At 38.7% G+C, this 20,915-nt stretch overlaps 1 protein-coding gene across 1 annotated transcript in view; it reads left to right on the plus strand.

Annotated features, from left to right (window-relative positions):
- The first annotated feature begins 231 nt into the window (after window positions 1-231).
- DNASE1 (deoxyribonuclease 1) overlaps window positions 232-20,915 on the plus strand; it is a 37,236-nt gene continuing 16,552 nt past the window's right edge. The window contains exon 1 of the mRNA XM_057747311.1: window positions 232-261. The gene's annotated coding sequence lies outside the window, so the exon portion shown is untranslated. The remainder of the gene's footprint in view (window positions 262-20,915) is intronic.

The following is a 20,915-nucleotide window of genomic DNA, read 5'->3' on the forward strand; positions in this document are numbered from 1 at the left end:
TAGTTGCACTGTAAAAATTGATCTGTAGAGGCAAGCCAGGAGACCCACTAGGAGGCTACTGTAAATGTAGACGAGAAATGAGGGTGGCCTGAATTAGGAGTTGGAGCAGGGCGAAGGGAGAAATATCAAGGTGTTTGAATTGCCGTGACCTAGTTAGTTGTTATCATTTGTAGGTTTCTGGGGGAAAAAATTGTAGGTTTCTGGCCTGAGCATCTGAGGAGAACGTGGTCCTAGTTACTGAAATAATGAACACAGGAGAAGGTTGTTTTGGAGGGAAACTAATACATTTAGTTTTTTTTTCTTAAGATATAATTGATGTATCATAAAATTCACTCTCTTAAAGTGTTGGTTATTAGTATATTCACACGGTCGTGCAACCATCATTACAGTCTAATTCCAGAACATTTTATAACCCCAAATAGAAATCTCTATACCCAGAAGCAGTTACTCCTCATTCCCCCTTACTCCCTCCCCTGGCAACCACCAATCTACTTTCTGTTTCTGTGGATTTGCCTATTCTGTATATTTTATATAAATGGTATCGTACAATATGTCACCTTCTCTATGGCTTTTACATAATGTTTTTAAGGGTCATCCACGTAACATGAGTTAATTCTTTATTTCTTTTAATGGCAGGATAATATTCCCTTGTGTGGATATACCACATTTTATTTATCCATTTATCAGTTGATGGATGTTAGGCTTGTTTCCACGTTTTGGCTATTATAACTAATGGTCATGTGAACATTAGTGTACACGTGTTTGTGTTTTTAGTTCTCTTGGGTTTGTACCTAAGAGTGATTGCTGGGTCATACTGCATTTAGTTGAGTGTTGAGCTTCAAATGCTAATAGGACTTCCAAGAAGTTTCTCTGTATGAAGGGGTTAGAAGGTGTTACTTGCTTTCTGGTTTTGGAAACCTAAGTTAGTTTGTCATATGGTATCCAACTGGTTAGTTAAGTAGACAGCACAAGAGTGGTAGGGGTGGAGTGTCTCATTTGTACCAGCAGGATTTTAATTTATAAAAGGTAACTGGATGAGAACATGGAGAAGCCAGTGCCACTGAAAGAAAAATTTATTACATTTCCAGAGAGAAGCGGGCATGACATGCCACACAGGGACGGTTTTGTCAGGAGGCAGAAGCAGGAATGAGGGGAAAGCCTAGGCAGAGCCGTATTCCCTGAAAAAGACAAGGCAGGGCAAGGTAAACAGTTTAGGACTGGCTAGTTTGAATAATTCCGGTGAACTTTGGGCTATAGGGATGGTCTCTAGTTGCCTGGTACCTTGCCTGGGATGATTCAGCCAGTGGCAATATTGACTTCATCTGTGAGAGATAAAGGAGTTGATGAGTTTGCGTATGAGAGGCTGCTCCCAAGTAAATTGATTACTGTCTTTGGGAATTAGCTAGTCCTGGGAAGGTTAGTCCCTCCCCATCGGCAAGATTTTTAAGATGTCAAAACATCATAGGACGCAGTGAAAAAAAATGATTAATGCTTGGGGACATGGCTGGGATGATGTGTGAAGGACAGTTGTGAAGATGATACATATTTTTCTCTAATTTAGGATTTAAATCTCTTAGAAGCCTGGGGGAAGAAAACCCTCATCCCTTTGTCCCCTCTGTCCCCTGCTCGGATCTGGCCATTTTAAGCAAAACAAGTTATTGAAGTGTAGTTTAGAGAAGGGAGTATTCCTTAAACCTGAACGTCTCAACTGATTTACCTGTGAAATATTTTAAATTGGAATACTTGGACACCACCCTTAGACCTGCTAAGTAAATCTTGGGTAGGGTTCCTAACCTGTGTCTTTTGAAAGTTTCACAGATGATTCTGATGGTCTTTAAGTTAGAGACTGGTGGTCACTACATTTAGCCAATAACTACTGAGCAAATCCTATAGGCTAAATATAAAAAAGATGCCAAAAGCTGAGTGAGGGGTGATTGGAATATAGTTAGATGTGATTCCTCCCTTCAAGGAACAAAGTTGTGGGGCAGCTTTCTCTTTGACCCAAGGTGAACCAGGGGAGCCCCCTTGACCTGAACCCAATTGTAACTTAGCTCCAGCAGAAGCTCTGAGGTTCATACTCTTCCACTGGAATTAGGCAGGAGTCACCGATTGTGACTAAGCTGAGGGACAATGGCCAAAAACAGTGTTATTGAGTCTGTGTTACTTCAGTTGGAATACTGCATGTTTGCTTCCCACCAGCATTTGTGGCAGAACTTCCCTGCCAAAACACTAAAGACATGAAGGAATATTTAATGTATTAAAAGGTCAGAGTTGTCCTTACGTTTGATAAAACTTTACAAGGTTTATCAGAAAGAGGATAGATGCAGAAATGTATGGAAAAATTTTGGCACAATGTGAGGAGTGTTATTCCAAGTAGAGCCTCTGTTTTCCAAGCCCATAGGAGTAGATCATTTTGGGGTCCAGGAGAAACAGGCAAAGGTTGAATATGCTATGATTATCACTTCATTACCATCCTGGAATATTTCCATTTTGAAAACTTGTGGCATCTTCCACTGAGTTACTGTTTTAAACAGTTCTGTGGAAGAAGTGAAAGGTCCTTTCCCAGGTCTGTGGTTTGGTTATAAATCACAAAACCAAAACCTGCCCAGCTCCCTCTCATTTATCTTGGCGCAGGGGTTGGGGAGAGGGCATATTGAACAAAGGAAGAGTTGTCTGTATTCTCAGTTCTTTGATCATATAAGCTTTTATTTACTGTTTCCTATACTGCCAAAATTGTTGAAATCCAGAGGGGGAAATGACTTTTACATGTCAGAGTGTACAAAAGTCATTCTAGGTTATGCTGCATTTCTGTCTACCACTGCTGCCATTTGTGTGGTATATACTTGTATTAACTTTGCTAGATGAGTTTGAGAGGAGATTCCGTGCAGACGTACTAGCCTCAACTGCAGAACAGCATTTTCCTTAATAAAGGTGATAATGCCACTCATAATTTTGATGTTAAAATTGTCATCTTCCACTTAATATTGTTAAGATGGCAATACTCCCTGTAAGCAATCTACAGATCAGTGTAATACCTGCCAAAATCCCAATAGCACTTTTGTGAAGAAATGGAAAAACTGATCTTGAAATTCATATGGAATTGCAGTGGGTCCTAAATAGCCAAAATAATCTTGAAAAAGAACAAAGTTGGAGGATGCACACTTCTGATTTCAAAACTAACTACAGAGGTACAGTAATCAAGACTGTGCTACTGGCATAGAATAGACAGACAAATCAGTGGAATAGAATTAAGTGCCCAGAAATAAACCAATACATTCATGGGCAATTGATTTTTGACAAAAATGCCGAGACCATCGAATGGGGAAAGAGTAATCTCTTGAACGATGATGCTGGGACAACAGAATATATGCATTCAAAAGAATGAAGTTGGATCCTTACCTCATACTATATACAAAAATTAACACATAATGGATCAAAGACCTAAATATAAGAGTAAAACCATAAAACTCTCAGAAGAAAACAGATAAATCTTCATGACCTTGGATTTGACAGTGATTTCTAGACAGAGCACCAAATGCACAAGCAAACAACAAAAGAAAAAAAATAAATTGGACTTCATCAAAATTTAAAGCTTTGGGGCATCAAAGAACACTATCAAGAGAGGGAAAAGACAACCCATAGAATGGGAGAAAACATTTTAAAATCATGTATCTTTTTTTATGGTTTATTTATTTTTTGGCTGCGTTGGGTCTTCGTGGCTGCACACGGGCTTTCTCTAGTTGCGGCAAGCATTGGCTACTCTTTGTTGCGGTGCACGGGCTTCTCATTGTGGTGGCTTCTCTTGTTGTGGAGTACAGGCTCTAGGCACGCGGGCCTCAGTAGTTGAGGCATGTGTGCTCTAGAGCTCAGGCTCAGTAGTTGTGGCGCATGGACTTAGTTGCTCCACAGCATGTGGGATCTTCCCGGACCAGGGATTGAACCCGTGTCCCCTGTATTGGCAGGTGGATTCTAACTACTGTGCCATCAGGGATGTGCCTCTAAAATCATATATCTGATAAGGCTCTGGTATCCACAATATACAAAGAGCTCTTACTACTCAACAAAAAGGAACAACCCAGTTAGAAAATGGGCAAAGAATTTGAATAGACATTTCTCCAGAGAAGATATACAAATGGCTAACAAGCACATAAAAAGATGCTCAACATCATTAGTTATTAGAGAAATACAAATAAAAACCACAGTGAGATATCACTTCTCACCCACTAGGACAGCCATTATAAAAAATAAGCCAAAATCTCCAAAACAGAAAATAAGAGTTGGTGAGGATGTGGAGAAATTGGAACCCTCATACATTCCTAGAGGTCCAAAATGGTGCAGCTGCTGTGGAAACCAGTTTGGTGGTTCCTTAACAGGGTAAACATAGAATTAATCATATAACCGAGGAATTCTGTTCCTAGGTATTTGGTCAGAAGAATTGAAAAAAGGGTGTTCAGGACAGAGTGGTGACTTCCAAGCTCCTTACATGCAGAACCAGAAACCAGGAGTCCTGTTGCTGGTAGATAAGAAAGCAGCTGACCCTTGTATTTTAATCTTGTATTGTCCAACTTTGACATAGTCATTTATTAGTTCTGGGAGGTTTTTTTTTTTTTGATTGGGATTTTCTACATAGACAATCATGCCATCTATGTATTATTTCTTCCTTTTCGATCTGTATAACTTTTATCTCCTTTTCTTGTGTTAACTGGGATTTTCAGTACAGTGATGCATGGTAGTGGTAAGAATAGACATTCTTAACGTCTTTCTGATCTTAGTAATAAAGTGTCTAGTTCCTCACCATTAAGTATGCTGTTAGCTGTATGGCTTTTCATTGCGATAAAATATATGTAACATAAAGTTTACAACTTTAACTATTTTTAAGTGTACAATTTAGTGGCATTAAATGCTTTCACATTACTGTACAACCTTCATCACTCTCCACACATTATCCATCTCCAGAACTTTTTCATCATTCCATTCTTTTGGATACTTAGAAGTGAAGTTGCTAGATCACAGTAATTCTGTGTTTAATTTTTTGAGGAATCTCAATACTGTTTTCCACTGTGGCTGCACTATTTTGCATCCCTATCAGCAGTGCACAAGGATTCCGATTTCTCCACATTCTTATAAAAACTTGTAATTTTTTTTAGTAATAGCCATTCTGATGGATGGATAGTGATATTTCATCACAGTTTTGATTTGCATTTGCCTACTGATAAATGATAATGAGCATTTTCCATGTGCTTATTGGCCATTTGCATACCTTTGGAGAAATGTCTATTCAAGTCCTTTGCCCATTTATTTTTCTTTGCCCGTTTTTATATTGGGTTGTTTCGTTTTTGTTTTTGAGTTGTAGGAGTTCTCTATATATTCTGAATACCAGACTCTAATAAAATAAATGATTTCCAGATGTTTTCTCTCACTTAATGGTTGTCTTTTTACTTTCCTGATAGTGTCTTTTGATGCACTTAAGTTTTTAATTTTAATGAAATCCAGTTTACCTATATTTTATTGGTGATTTCGGTGTAATATCCAAGAACTCCAATGTTGTGCAGTTTTTACCCTATGTTTGCTTCTAAGAGTTTTATAGTTTTAGCTCTTACATTTAGGCATTTGTCCATTTTGAGTTATTTTTTGTTATAAAATGTGGCAGAGGTGTAACTTCATTCTTCTATGTGTGAACATCTGGTTTTCCTAGTACCATTTGTTGGAAAGACTGTTCTTTCCCTGTTGAATGGTGTTGGCACTGTTGTTGAAAATCACTTCACCTTATGCAAGGGTTTATTTTTGGGCTAGTTATTATTATTGGTTTATATGTTTGTTGTTTTGCTAGTATAACACTGTTTTGATTACTGTAGCATTGTACTAAGTTTTGAAATCAGGGTGTGTGAGATCTTCAACTTTGTCCTTTTTGAAGGTGGTTTTGGCTATTTGGGGGTCCCTTGAGATTCCAGATGAATTTTAAGATTGATTTTTCTATTTCTGTGGGGAAAAAGTCATCAGGATTTTGATAGGGATTACATAAATAGGTAGATCACTTTGGGTAGTACTAACATCTTATTAACAATATTAAGTCTTCCAATTCATGAAGACAAGATGTCTTTCCATGTATTTATGTCTTCTTTAATTCTCTTCAGCAATGATTTGTACTTTTTGGCATATAAGTCTTTCACCCTTTGGTTAAGTTTATTCCCAAGTATTTTAAATCTTTTTGATGCTGTTGTAAATGGGATTGTTTTCTTAATTTCCTTCTAGGATTGTTCATTGTTAGTGTATAGAAATGCAGCTGGTCTCTATTGTTTTGTTTTTCTCTATTTATTGCCACTATACTCTATTATTTCCTTCCTCCTGCTAGCTTTGGGTTTAGTTTGCTTCTCTTCTCTTATTTCCTTAAGGTGTAAAGTTAGTCTATTGCTTTGATATTTTTCTTCCTTTTTAATGTAAACATTTATAGCTATAAATTTCCTTCTTAGCACTGCTTTTGCTGCATGCCAAAGTTCTGGTATGTGTGTTTTCATTGGTCTCAGTGTATTTTTTCTTTTTTCTTTTTCTAAGCTCTTTATTGGAATATATTTGCTTTACACTCTTGTACCAGTTTTTGAGGTACACCAAAGTGAATCAGCTGTATTTATACATATACCCCCATATCCCCTCCCTCTTGTGACTCCCTCCCACCCTCCCTGCCCTGGCCCTCTAAAGCATCACCCATCATCCAGTTGATCTCCCTTTGTTATGCAGCAACTTCCCACTAGCTATCTATTTTACATTTGGTAGTATATCTATGTCTATGCTACTCTCTCACTTCATCCCAGCTTCCCCTTCGCCCCCTACCCCAGCCCCATGTCCTCAAGTCCATCTTTTTTTTTAAACAATTGATTAATTTATTTACTTAATTAATTAATTAATTTATTTATTTGTTGGCTGCGTTGGGTCTTCGTTGCTGCACTTGGGCTTTCTCTAGTTGTGGCAAGTGGGGGCTACTCTTTGTTGTGGTATGTGGACTTCTTGTTGCAGTGGCTTCTCTTGTTGCGGAGCACAGGCTCTAGGAGCTTGGGCTTCAGTAGTTGCAGCACACGGACTCAATAGTTGTGGCTCACGGGCTTAGTTGCTCCATAGCATGTGGGTTCTTCCCGGCCCAAACCTGTGTCCCTTGCATTGGCAGGTGGATTCTTAAATACTGTGCCACCAGGGAAGTCCCTCAGTGTATTTTCTAATTTTTCTTATGATTTCTTCTTTCACCCATTGGTTGTATGAGAGCATGTTGTTTAACTTCCACATATTTGTGGATTTTCCAGTTTTGCCTTGATTTCCAGTTTTGTTTCATTATGATCAGAAAAGATACTTTCTATTATTTCAGTCTTTTTATGTTTATTAAAACTTCTCATATTCTAACATATGGTCTGTTCTGGAGAATGTTGCATGTACACTTGAGAAAAATGCGTAAATCTACTGTTGTTGGATGGAGTGGTCTGTATATGCAGGTCCAGTACTCTGTTTCCTTTTTGAGCTTCTACCTGGTGGTTTTATTTTTATTGATAAAACTGAGGTATTGAAATCTCCTACTATTATTTTAGAGCTATTTTTCACTTCAGTTCTCTCAATATTGGCTTCATATGTTTAGGAGCTCTGATGTTTGGTGATATATACTTATAATTGTTATAGCTGCTTGTGAAGTGACCCTTTTATCATCATATAATGTCCTTCTTTGTGTCCTGTAACAATTTTTTACTTAAAGTCTAGTATGTATGATATTAATATAGCCACTCCAGCTCTCTTTTACTTACTATTTGCATGGAATATCTTTTCCCATCACTTCACTAGATCTTAAGTGTTTCTTGTCTGCGGTGTTTACTTGGAACATGTTTATATATTTTTAAAATCCATTCTGCCAGTCTGTGCCTTCTGATTGGGGAGATTAGTCCATCTGTATTTAAAGTAATTGCTGGGACTTTCCTAGTGGTGCGGTGGTTAAGAAATCCGGCTGCCAATGCAGGGGACACAGGTTCGATCCCTGGTCCAGGAAGATTCCACATGCTGCAGAGCAACAAGCCCATGTGCCACAACTGCTGAGCCTGTGCTCTAGAGCCCGTGAGCCACAACTACTGATCCCACGTGCCTAGAGCCACAACAAGAGAAGCCACTGCAATGAAAAGCCTTCACACTGCAACAAAGAGTAGCCCCTGCTCATCAGAACTAGAGGAAGCCTGTGTGCAGCAACAAAGACCCAACACAGCCAAAAATAAAATAAAGAAATAAATAAAATAAAGTAATTGCTGATAAGGAAGGACTTGCTTTTGCATTTTGTTATTTTCTGTTTGTCTTATAGTTTTTTTAGTCCCTTATTCCTCCATTACTGCCTTCTTTTGTGTTTAGTTGATTTTTTGTAGTGACACATTTTGACTCCCTTCTCACTTCCTTTTGTGTATATTCTGTATTTGTTTTCTTTGTGGTTATCATAGAGATTACAGATAACATCGTAAAGTTTAACCATCTAAATTGTATTGATATCAACTTAACTTCAGTTGCATACAAAAACCCTACTTTTGTATAGCTCTGTCCCCCTCCGCACTTTGTTATTGATGTCACAATTATGTACTTCCACACTGTGTACCCATTAAATGGATTTATAATTACTTATTATGCACTTGCCTTTGAAATCCTGTTAAATGTAAAAAATAATTACAAACCTAAATTCTAATAATACTGGTGTTTACATTTGTGTATTTGCCTTTACCTTTGCCTGTATCTTCGTATAGCTGCAAGTTATAAGCTGTCTAGCGTACTTTCTTTTCAACCTGAAGAACCTCCTTTAGCATTCTTTCAGAGCAAGACTAGTGGTAATAGACTCCCAAAGCTTTTGTTTATTTGGGAATGTCTTAGTTTCTCCCTCATTTTTGAAGGACAGTTTTGCCAGGTATAGAATTCTCAGTTGATGAGTTTTTCTTATAGCACTTTAAATAAATGATTGTAGTCTTCTGGCCTCCAAAGTTTTTATTGTGAAATCTGCATATAATCTTATTGAGGATTCCTTGTATGTGATGAGTTGCTTCTCTCTCATTGATTCCACGACTCTCTGTCTTTGTCTTTCAACAATTTGATTATACTGTGTCTCAGTGTGGATCTCTGAGTTTATCCCACTCATAATTCATTGAGCTTCTTGGATTTGTAGATTCATTACTTTCTACATATTTGAGATTTCAGCCATTATTTCTTCAAATAATCTCTCTGTCCCTTTATCTCTCTCTTCCCTTTTTGGGACTACCATAATCTATACATTGGTCCACTTAATGGTGTCCCATAAGTTTTTTTTTTTTTTTTTAATAACAGCAGCATTTAATGACAAGCTATAAAATTCCTGAAAATGTAGCACTCTTCTCCTGCAAGCCTGTGTAAGCTGAGCCCACCACACAACTGTGGGAGGTGAATCAGGACAGCCCCCCTCAGAGAACTTCGGGCAGCCCTCTTTAACACGGGCTGGCTGCCCTTCGGCCAGCACCCCACTCTGCAGAACGCGCCTCCCCGACTCCTGCATGCAGTCCTGGAGGGCCTCGTAGGAGGCTTCTCCTCATGGACTGTCCACAGGCTGCGGCAACTGGAAGCAAGGTGAGGGTTTCACCCCAGGGGGGTGGAAAGCTAAAATGTGGATAGGAGGTGGGCATAATCTCACCTGTCCACACGCGACACGAGTGTCTGTCATGGACTCACCCGTCCTTCTCAACCCACGGTAGCAGGGGCGGAGGCGCCTAGAGAGAGGTGAGCTTTGGGATTGGCGGCAGAAGGAAAAACCAGACTCAAGTAAAACAAAAGCAGAGCTGGGCCTCACTGCAGTCACCAGTGTCCCATAAGTTTCTTAGGCTTTGTTCACTTCATTCTTTTTTCTTTCTGATCCTCAGACTCAGTAATTTCATGTGTCTTCAAGTTCTCTGATTCTTTTGTCAGCCTGCTCAAATTTGCTGTTGAACCTCTCTAGTGAATTTTCTCATTCATTTATTATATTTTTCAGCTCCAGAATTGTTTGGTTCTTTCGTATAATTTCTCTGTAGGTATTCTCATTTTGTTCATATATCAATTTCCTGATTTGCTTTCCCTCCTTGTGTTTTCCTTTAACTCTTTGAACATATTTAAGACAGCTGTTAGAAAGTCTTTAGCTGGTAAATCTGATGTTTGTGCTTCCTCGGGGATAGTTTTTGCCAATTTATATTGTCCCTTTGGATGGACCATGTTTTCCTATTTCTTTATTTGCCTTTTTTTGGTTTTGTTGAAAATTAGGTATTTGAAAAAAACAGCCGTTTCTCCCCATCCTTGCAGACTGGCTCTGCTGTGCCTCGGCAGTCCTTCACTGATTTACTGAACTTGCTCTGAGCGTAGGGATCAGCCCAGGTGAAAGCTTAAGGTCTTCTCTGAGGATTTGTTTTGCCTAGGTCCGTGTGGCTCTTTCAATTCCTCTTTATACACAGCTGTTTTTTAATGTCTTAATTTACCAAGAGTCTCATCTCCAGCTTCTCTTTGTGGGCTTAGATTGTCTATTTTATGTCTCCACTCACAAATTCTTGCTCCAGGTATCTCAGAGTCTGAAGACCTTGTAGCCTTCATGGTTAGTACCTGTTGCTTTTCTCTGCCTGAGATTCAAGTTAGGTGAACAGAGATCAGTCCTTCGGACAGCCCCAAGACTGGTTAGAACATTGCAAATAAGGTCTGCTCTCCTCCTTCTGATTTGAGAGAGAGAACCGGAAACTGCTCTGCTGCCTGCTGTAGACCAAGACACTGCCATGCCAAGGAGGGTGACATTGATTGGGCATTCACTTGGCTGCTATAGACATTTGACTGTCCTCCAAATCTCCTGTAAAATTAGTTCAGCCAGTTTTGAGTTGCTTTTTGTTGTCTCTGGGAACAGGGGCTTAGAGCTTCCTAGTCCTACATTTTGCTGATGGCACTCCTTACCTGTAGGTTTTTTGGTTTGGTTTTTTAATATTTATTTATTTGGCTGTGCCAGGTCTTCATTGTGGCACACGGGATCTTTGTTGTGGCGTGCAGGATCTTTAGCTGTGGCATGTGGGATCTTGCGAGATCTTTAGTTGTGGCATGCGGGAATCTTTTACTTGCGGCATGCAGGATCTTTAGTTGCGGCATGTGAACTCGTAGTTGCGGCATGTGGGATCTAGTTCCCTGACCAGGGATTGAACCCGGGGCCCCCTGCATTGGGAGTGAGGAGTCTTAGCTACTAGACCACCAGGGAAGTCCCAGCCTGTAGATTTCTTGTGCATAATCTTTATCATGTTGAAGAAGTTCCTCTCTATTCTTAGTTTGCTTAGTTTTTGTGTTTTTTTTAAAGTATTGACTGGGTATTGATTTTTGAGAAATGCTTTTTTTAATATATCTGTTAATATGATCATATGATTTTTCTTCTTTGACCTGTCGATGTGAGAATTTATCTTAATTGATTATTGAATGCTGAGCCAGCCTTTCATACCTAGAATAAATTCCACTTGGTCATGATGTGTAATTCTTTTTATACAGTGTTTGGATTTTAATTGTTTAGATTTTGTTGAGCATTTTTGTATCTATGTTCATGAGAGATATGTACTCTCCTTTCTTGTAATGTGTTTTGGTATTAAAGTAATGCTGATGTCACAGAATAAGTTAGCAGGTACTCCCTCTGCTTCTACCTTCTGAAGGAGACTATGGAAAGTTGGTATAATTTCTTCTTAAATATTTGGTAGAATTTACCAGGGAACCCATCTGGGCCTGATGCTTTATGTTTTGGAATGTTATTGTTCATTTCTTTGGTAGATCTAGGCCTACTCAGATTGTCTCTTTATGCCTGTGTGAGTTTTGGCAGATTGTGCTTTCAAAGAATTGGTCCATTTCCTGTAAGTTATTACATTTGTGGGCATAGAATTGTTCACAGTATTCCTTGATTTTTTTTAATGCCCATGGAATCTGCAGTCATGTCCCCTTTTTCATTTTAGGTATTAGTAATATGTGTCCTCTTTTTTTTCTTAGTTAGCTCAACTAGAGGTTTATTGATGATCTTTTCAAAGAACTATCTTTTGGTTTCTTGATTTTATCTATTTCTTGTTTTTAGCTTCATCAGTTTCTGCTCTAATTTTCATTATTTCTTTCCTTCTACTTACTTTGGAACTAATTTGCTCTTCTTGTTTTAATTTCCTGAAGTGGGTGCTTAGATTATTGAGTTCAGATTTTTTTTTATTTTCTAATATATGCATTCAATGCTGTTAATTTCCTTCTACTTACTGTTTTCTCTGCATCTCACAAATTTTGACGTTTTATTTTCATTTTCATTTAGTTCAAAATATTTCTTAATTTCTCCTTTGATTTATATGTTATTTGGGAATGTGTTGTTTAATCTCCAAGTATTTTAGGATTTTCCAGCTCCTTTTCTGTTACTGATTTCTGATTTAATTCTGTTGTGGAATGAGAGCATACGTTGTATGGTATCTGTTTTTTTAAAATGTGTTAACATATGTTTTATGGCCCAGAATGTGGTCTATCTTGGTGAATATTCCATGTGAGCTTCAGAAGAATGCATATTCTGCTGTTGTTTCGTGAAGTAGTCTATAGATGTCTGTTATATCCAATTAATTGATGGTTTTGTTGAGTTCAGCTATGTCCTTACTGATTTTCTGCCTTTTGGATCTGGCCATTTCTGTTAGAGGGTGAAGTCTGCAGCTATAATAGTGGATTAATCTGTCTCTTTTTGCAGTTCTGTCAGTTTTTGCTTCATGTATTCTGAAGCTCTGTTACTAGGTACATACACGTTAAGGGATAGTATGTCTTGAAGAGTTGACCCCTTTGTTATTATGTAATGCCCCTCTTTATCCCTGATAATTTCATTGCTCTGAAGTCTGTCTGAAATTAATATAGGTATTCCAGTTTTCTTTTGATTAGTGTTAACATGATATGTGTCTGTCCATCCCTTTACTTTTAATCTGTCTGTAACTCCATATTTAAAGTGAGTTTCTTGAAGATACCATATAGTAGGGTCTTATTATTTGATCCTGTCTTTTTAAATGGCATATTTAGACCATTGACATTTAAAACGATTATTGATAAAGTTTAATTAATAGCTACCATATTTGTTACTGTTTTCTATCCATTGCCTTTTTTCTTTGTTTTTGTTTTTTGTCTGACACTCTCTTTTTGCTTTCTCTGGCTTTAATTGAACACTTGATATGATTACATTTTCCCACTCTCTTAGCATATCAGTTTTACTTAAGAAAAAATCTAAGTGTTTGCCCTCCTTGTCAACTTCCAAGTTCACTTTCAAATAACATTATACCACTTCATGGCTAGTGCAAGTATATTCTAACAGACTATTTCCAGTTCCTACTTACTGTCCCTTATGACATTGCTGTCATTCATTTCATTTACTTTTTTTTTTAATTTTTATTTTTTACAATAAACTGCATATATTTAGAGTGTACAATTTGGTATCCCAATCTCCTAATTCATTCCCCTCCCAACCCTCCCCGCTTTCCCCACTTGGTGACCATGTTTGTTCTCTACATCTGTGTCTCTATTTCTGTCTTGCAAACTGGTTGATTTGTACCATTTTTCTATATTCCACATATATGTGTTAATATGTGATATTTATTTTTCTCTTTCTGACTCACTTCACTCTGTATGACAGTCTCTGGGTCCATCCATGTCTCTACAAATGTCCCGGTTTCATTCCTTTTTACAACTGAGTAATATTCCATTGTATATATGTACCACATCTTTTTTATCCATTCATCAGTTGATGGACACTTAGGCTGCTTCCATGTCCTGCCTATTGTAAATAGTGCTGCAGTGAACATTGGAGTGCACATGTCTTTTTGAATTATGGTGTTCTCTGGGTATATGCCCTGTAGTGGGATTGCTGGGTCATATGGTAGTTCTACTTTTAGTTTTGCAAGGAACCTCCATACTGTTCTCCATAGTGGCTGTATCAATTTACATTCCCAGCAGCAGTGCAAGAGCGTTCCCTTTTCTCCACACCCTCTCCAGCATTTACTGTTTGTCGATTTTGGGATGATGCCCATTCTGACCAGCATGAGGTGATACCTCATTGTAGTTTTGATTTGCATTTCTCTAAGAATTAGTGATGTTGAGCAGCTTTTCACGTGCCTCTTGGCAATCTGTATGTCTTCTGTGGAGAAATGCCTATTTAGGTCTTCTGCCCATTTTTGGATTGGGTTGTATATTTTTTTGATATTGAGCTGCATGAATTGCTTATATATTTTGGAGATTAATCCTTTGTTGATTCGTTTGCAAATATTTTCTCCCATTCTGAGGGTTGTCTTTTCATCTTATAGTTTCCTTTGCTGTGCAGAAGCTTTGAAGTTTCATTAGGTCCCACTTGTTTTTATTTCCATTACTCTAGGGGGTGGATCAAAGAAGATCTTGCTGTGATTTATGTCAAAGAGTGTTTTTCCTATGTTTTCCTCTAGAAGTTTTATAATGTCTGGCCTTACATTTAGGTCTTTAATCCATTTTGAGTTTATTTTTGTGTATGGTGTTAGGAAGTGTTCTAATTTCATTCTCTTCCATGTAGCTGTCCAGTTTTCCCAGTACCACTTATTGAAGAGGCTGCCTTTTCTTCATTGTGTATCCTTGGCTCCTCTGTCATAGATGAGTTGACCATAGTTTATCTCTGGGCTTTCTGTCCTGTTCCATTGATCTATATTTCTGTTTTTGTGCCAGTACCATACTGTCTTGATCACTGTAGCCTTGTAGTGTAGTTTGAAGTCAGGAAGCCTGATTCCACCTACTCTGTCTTTCTTTCTCAAGATTGCGTTGGCTATTCGGGGTCTTTTGCGTTTCCATACAAATCGTAAAATTTCTTGTTCTAGTTCTGTGAAAAGTGCCATTGGTAATTTGATCAGGATTGCATTGAATCTGTAAATTGCTTTCGATAGTATAGTCATTTTCACAATGTTGATTCTTGCAATCCAAGAACATGGTTTGTCCCTCCATCTGTTTGTGTCGTCTTTGATTTCTTTCATGAGTGTCTTATAGTTTTCTGAGTACAAGTCTTTTACCTCCTTGGTTAGGTTTATTCCTAGGTATTTTATTCTTTTTGTTGCAGTGGTGAATGGGATTGTTTCCTTAATCTCTCTTTCTGATCTTTCACTGTTAGTGTATAGAAATGCAAGAGATTTCTGTGTGTTCATTTTGTATCCTGCAACTTTACCGAATTCATTGATGAGCTCAAGTAGTTTTCTGGTGGCATCTTTAGGATTGTCTATGTATAGTATCATGTCGTCTGCAAACAGTGACAGTTTTCCTTCTTCTTTTCCAGTTTGGATTCCTTTGATTTCTTTTTCTTCTCTGATTGCTGTGGCAAGGACTTCCAAAACTGTGTTGAATAGTAGTGGCAAGAGTGGACATCCTTGTCTTGTTCCTGACCTTAGAGGGAATGCTTGCAGTTTCTCACCGTTGAGAGTGATGTTTGCTGTGGGTTTGTCATATATGGCCTTTATTATGTTGAGGTAGGTTCCCTCTAGGCCCACCTTCTGGAGAGTTTTTATCATAAATGGGTGTTGAATTTTGTCAAAAGCTTTTTCTGCATCTGTTGAGATGATCATGTGGTCTTTAGCCTTCAGTTTGTTAATGTGGTGTATCACATTGACTGATTTGTGTATATTGAAGAATCCTTGCATTCCAGGGATAAACCCCACTTGATCATGGTGGATGATCCTTTTAATGTGTTGTTGGATTTTGTTGGCTAGTATTTTGTTGAGGATTTTTGCATCTAAATTCATCAGTGATATTGGTCTGTAGTTTTCTTTTTTTGTAGTATCTTTGTTTGCTTTTGGTATCAGGGTGATGGTGGCCTCATAAAATGCGTTTGGGAGTGTTCCTTCCTCTGCAATGTTTTGGAAGAGTTTGAGAAGGATGGGTGTTAGCTCATCTCTAAATGTTTGATAAAATTCACCTGTGAATCCATCTGGTCCTGGACTTTTGTTTGTTGGGAGATTTTTAATCACAGTTTCAATTTCATTACTTGTGATTGGTCTGTTCATATTTTCTATGTCTTCCTGATTCAGTCTTGGAAGGTTATACCTTTCTAAGAATCTGTCCATTTTATTGGCACATAGTTGTTTGTAGTAATCTCTTATGGTGCTTTTTATTTCAGTGGTGTCCGTTGTAACTTCTCCTGTTTCCTTTCTAATTTTATTGATTTGAGTCCTCTCCCTCTTTTTCTTGATGAGTCTTGCTAGAGGTTTATCAATTTTATTTATCTTCTCAAAGAACCAGCTTTTAGTTTTATTGATTTGTGCTATTGTTTTCTTTGTTTCTGTTTCATTAATTTCTGCTCTGACCTTTATGATTTCTCTCCATCTACTTACTTTGGGTTTTGTTTGCTCTTCTTTCCCCTTTCTCTAGTTTCTTTAGGTGTAAGGTTAGATTGTTTATTTGGGGTTTTTCTTGTTTCTTGAGGTAGGATTGTATCGCTATAAACTTCCCTCTTAGAACTGCCTTTGCTGCATCGCGTAGGTTTTGGATCATTGTGTTTTCATTGTCATTTGTCTCTAGGTATTTTTTGATTTCCTCTTTGATTTCTTCAGTGATCTTTTGGTTATTTAGTAGGGTACTGTTTAGCCTCCATCTGTTTGTGTTTTTTACCGTTTTTTTTCCCTATAATTGATTTCTAATCTCATAGTGTTGTGGTCAGAAAAGATGCTTGATACGATTTCAGTCTTCTTGAATTTACCAAGGCTTGATTTATGACGCCAAATGTGATCTATCCTGGAGAATGTTCCATGTGCACTTGAGAAGAATGTGTAATCTACTGTTTTTGGATGTAATGCCCTATAGATATCTATTAAATCCAGCTGATTTATTGTGTGAGGTAAAGCTTGTGTTTCCTTATTAATTTTCTGTGTGGATGATCTGTCCATTGGTGTAAGTGGAGTGTTAAAGTCCCCCACTATGATTGTGTTCCTGTTGATTTCCTCTTTCATAGTTGTTAGCATTTGCCTTATGTATTGAGGGGCTCCTATATTGGGTGCATATATATTTATAATTGTTATCTCTTCTTCTTGGATGGGTCCCTCAGTCTTTATGTAGTGTCCTTTCTTGTTTCTTGTAACATTTTTTATTTTAAAGTCTATTTTATCTGATATGAGTATCACTACTCCAGCTTTCTTTTGATTTCCATTTGCATGGAATATCTTTTTCCATCCCCTCACTTTCCGTCTGTATGTGTCCCTAGGTCTGAAGTGGGTCTCTTGTAGACAGCATATATATGGGTCTTGTTTTTGTATCCATTCAGCCAGTCTGTTTCTTTCGGTTGGTGCATTTAGTCCATTTACATTCAAGGTGATTATCAATATGTATGTTCCTATTACCATTTTCTTAATTGTTTTTGTTTCTGTAGGTCCTTTTCTTCTCTTATGTTTCCCACTTAGAGAAATTCCTTTAGCATTTGTTGTAGGGCTGGTTTGGTGGTGCTGAATGCTCTTAGCTGTTGCTTGTCTGTAAAGCTTTTGATTTCTCTTTCGAATCTGCATGAGATCCTTGCTAGGTAGAGTATTCTTGGTTGTAGGTTCTTCTCGGTCATCACTTGAAATGTATCGTGCCACTCCCTTCTGGCTTGTAGAGTTTCTGCTGAGAAATCAGCTGTTAACCTGATGGGAGTTCCCTTGTATGTTATTTGTCATTTTTCCCTTGTTGCTTTTAATAACTTTTCTCTTTCTTTAATTTTTGTCAGTCTGACTACTCTATGTCTTGGCGTGTTTCTCCTTGGGTTTATCCTGCGTGGGACTCTCTGTGCTTCCTGGACTTGGGTAGCTGTTTCCTTTCCCATGTTAGGGAAGTTTTCAACTATAATCTCTTCCAGTATTTTCTCAGGTCCTCTCTCTCTCTCTTCTCCTTCTGGGACCCCTATAATGCGAATGTTGGTGCGTTCAACGTTGTCCCAGAGGTCTCTTAGGCTGTCTTCAGTTCTTTTCATTCTTTTTTCTTTATTCTTTTCTGCATCAGTGATTATCACCATTCTGTCTTCCACTCACTAATTCGTCCTTCTGCCTCAGTTAATCTGCTGTTGGTTCCTTCTAGTGTATTTTTCATTTCTCTTATTGTGTTGCATATCTCTGTTTGTTTGCTCTTTAATTCTTCTAGGTCTTTGGTAAGCTTTTCTTGCAACTTTTTGATCTTGGCATCCAGTCTCTTTTCAAAGTCCTGGATCATCTTCACCATCATTATTCTGAATTCTTTTTCCGGAAGAGTGCCTATCTCCTCTTCATGTAGTTGTCTTTCTGGGGTTTTATCTTGTCCCTTCATCTGGTACAAAGTGTTTTGCCTTTTCATTTTCTCTGTCTTTCTGTGGCTGTGGTTTTCAGTTCCACAAGATGAAATACTGCTGATACTGCTTGATTCTGCTGTCTGCCCTCTTGTGGAGGAAGCTGTCTAGGAGGCTTGTGGATGCTTCCTGATGGGAGGGACTGATGGTAGGTTGGGCTGGGTGGGTGGAGCTCAGTAAAACTTTAATCCAATTTGGTGGGTGGAGCTCAGTGACACTTTAATCTGCTTGTCTGCCACTGGGTGGGGCTGTGTTCCCACCCTGGTGGTCGTTTGGCCTGAGGCGACCCAGCACTGGAACTTACAGGCTCTTTGGTGGGGCTAATAGTGGACTCTGGGAGGGCTCATGCCAATGAGCACTTCTCAGAACCCCTGCTGCCAGTGCCCCTGTCTCCTCAGTGAGCCACAGCTGCCCCCCACCTCTGCAGGCAACGCTCCAACACCAGTAGGTAGGTCTGGTTCAGTCTCCTATAGGGTCACAGCTCCTTCCCCTGGGCCCTGGTGAGCACACTTTTTTGTGTGCCCTCCGAGAGTGGAGTCTCCATTTCCCCCAGTCCTGTGGAGGTCCTGCAATCAAATCCCACTGGCTTTCAAAGTCTGATTCTCTGGGGACTCCTCCTCCCGTTGCTGGACCCCCAGGTTAGGAAGCCTGATGTGGGGCTCAGAACCCTCAGGACTTCTGCGATATAACTGTTCTCCAGCTTGTGAGTCACCCACCCAGCATTTATGGGATTTGATTTTTACACGGTTGAGCCCCTGCTACCATCTCATTGCGGCTTCTCCTTTGTCTCTGGATGTGGGGTGTTTTTTTTGGTGAGTTCCAGTGTCTTTCTGTCAATGATTGTTCAGCAGTTAGTTGTAATTTCGGTGCTCTTGCAAGAGTGAGCGAGCACATGTCCTCCTATTCTGCCATCTTGATTCTTCTCCTCATTTATACAGAAGCTGTAATCACCACATACATTGTTGCTTTTAATATTTTGAACAAACTCTTGTCTGTCAGTTAAGAATAAGAAAAATAAAATATTTTATCTTTATTCCTTCTCTAACATTCTTATTTGTGTAAATCTTTATTTCCAACCTATATCATTTTCCTTCTTTCTGAGGAACTTCTTTTAACATTTTTGAAAAGCAAATCTACCAGCAACAAATTCCCTCAATTTTTTTGGTCTGATAAAGTCTTTATTTCTCTTTAGAATTCTTGGTTGATATTTTCCTCTTTCATACTTTAAATATTTCATCCACTCTCTTCTTACTTGAGTGGTTTCTGATGAGAGATCTAATGTAATTCTTATTCTTGCTCTTCTATAGGTAAGATTCCTCCCTCCGCCTCCCCCCCACCCCAGCTTCTTTCATGATTTTCTCTTTGTCTTTGATTTTCTACAGTTTGAATGTGATATGCCTAGGTGTAGGGTTTTGGTTTTTGGTTTTTTTTTTTAGATTTATTTACTTATTTTTGGCTGCATTGGGTCTTTGTTGCTGCACGTGGGCGTTCTCTAGTTGTGGCGAGCGGGGGCTACTCTTCATTGCTGTGTGTAGGCTTCTCATTGTGGTGGCTTCTCTCGTTGCAGAGCACAAGCTCTAGGCGCACAGGCTTCAGCAGTTGCAGCATGTGGGCTCAGTAGTTGTGGCATGCAGGCTCTAGTGCGCAGGCTCAGTAATTGTGGTGCACTGGCTTAGTTGCTCTGCGGCATGTGGGATCTTCCCAGACCAGGGATCAAACCTGTGTCCCCTGCACTGGCAGGCAGATTCTTAACCACTGCACCACCAGGGAAGTCCCTAGAGTTTTAAAATATTAATCCTGCTTGGTGTTTTGTGAACCTTCTGGATCTGTGGTTTGGTGTCTACCATTAATTTTGGAGAAGTCTCAGTCATTATTGTTTCAAATATTTTTTCTGTTCCTTTCTGTTTTTCTTTTCCTTCTGATAAACGCATTATGCATGTATTGCACCTTTTGCAATTGTCCCACAGTTCTTAGATATTCTGTTCCATATTTTTCATTCCCTTTTCTTTTTACATTTTGAAAGTTGCTACTGACATTTCTTCAAGCTCATTGATGCTTTCCTTAGCTGTGTGTAGTCTATTGATGAGCCCATCAAAAGTGTCCTTCATTTCTGTTACAAGTTTTTTGGTTGGTACCATCTCCTTTTGATTTTTGTTTGTTTGTTTGTTTGTTTTGTTTTTTTTCCCCACCACATGCAGCTTGTAGGATCTTAGTTCCACAACCAGGGATTGAACCTGGGCCACGGCCTTTTGATTCTTTCTTGAAGTTTCCATTTCTCTGCTTACATTGCCCACCTGATCTTGCCTGTTGTCTACTTTTCCCATTAGAGCCCTGGGCATATTAGTCATAGTTGCTTTAAGGAGAAGTATAGTTCTGTGATTAGGTCTCAGTCTTTAAGTAAACCTGTACCCTGGCCTGTGACCTTCACAAGTACTTTTCAGGTTTGGGTTCCCCCACCTTGGGTGAAAAAAGAAAGGCAGATGGGGCTGGAGCTGGGTGTTTCCTTTCTCGTAGGTCAGTTAGGTTCTAGTAAAATAACCTCAGTTAAGTCAGGCTCTGGTAAAACAGTTTCCCTTGAGGACAGGCCTTGTTAAGAACAGAATGCTCT

This window comes from Hippopotamus amphibius, chromosome 9 (assembly GCF_030028045.1).
Source record: "Hippopotamus amphibius kiboko isolate mHipAmp2 chromosome 9, mHipAmp2.hap2, whole genome shotgun sequence".
In the NCBI taxonomy this organism is placed as follows: Eukaryota; Metazoa; Chordata; class Mammalia; order Artiodactyla; family Hippopotamidae; genus Hippopotamus; species Hippopotamus amphibius.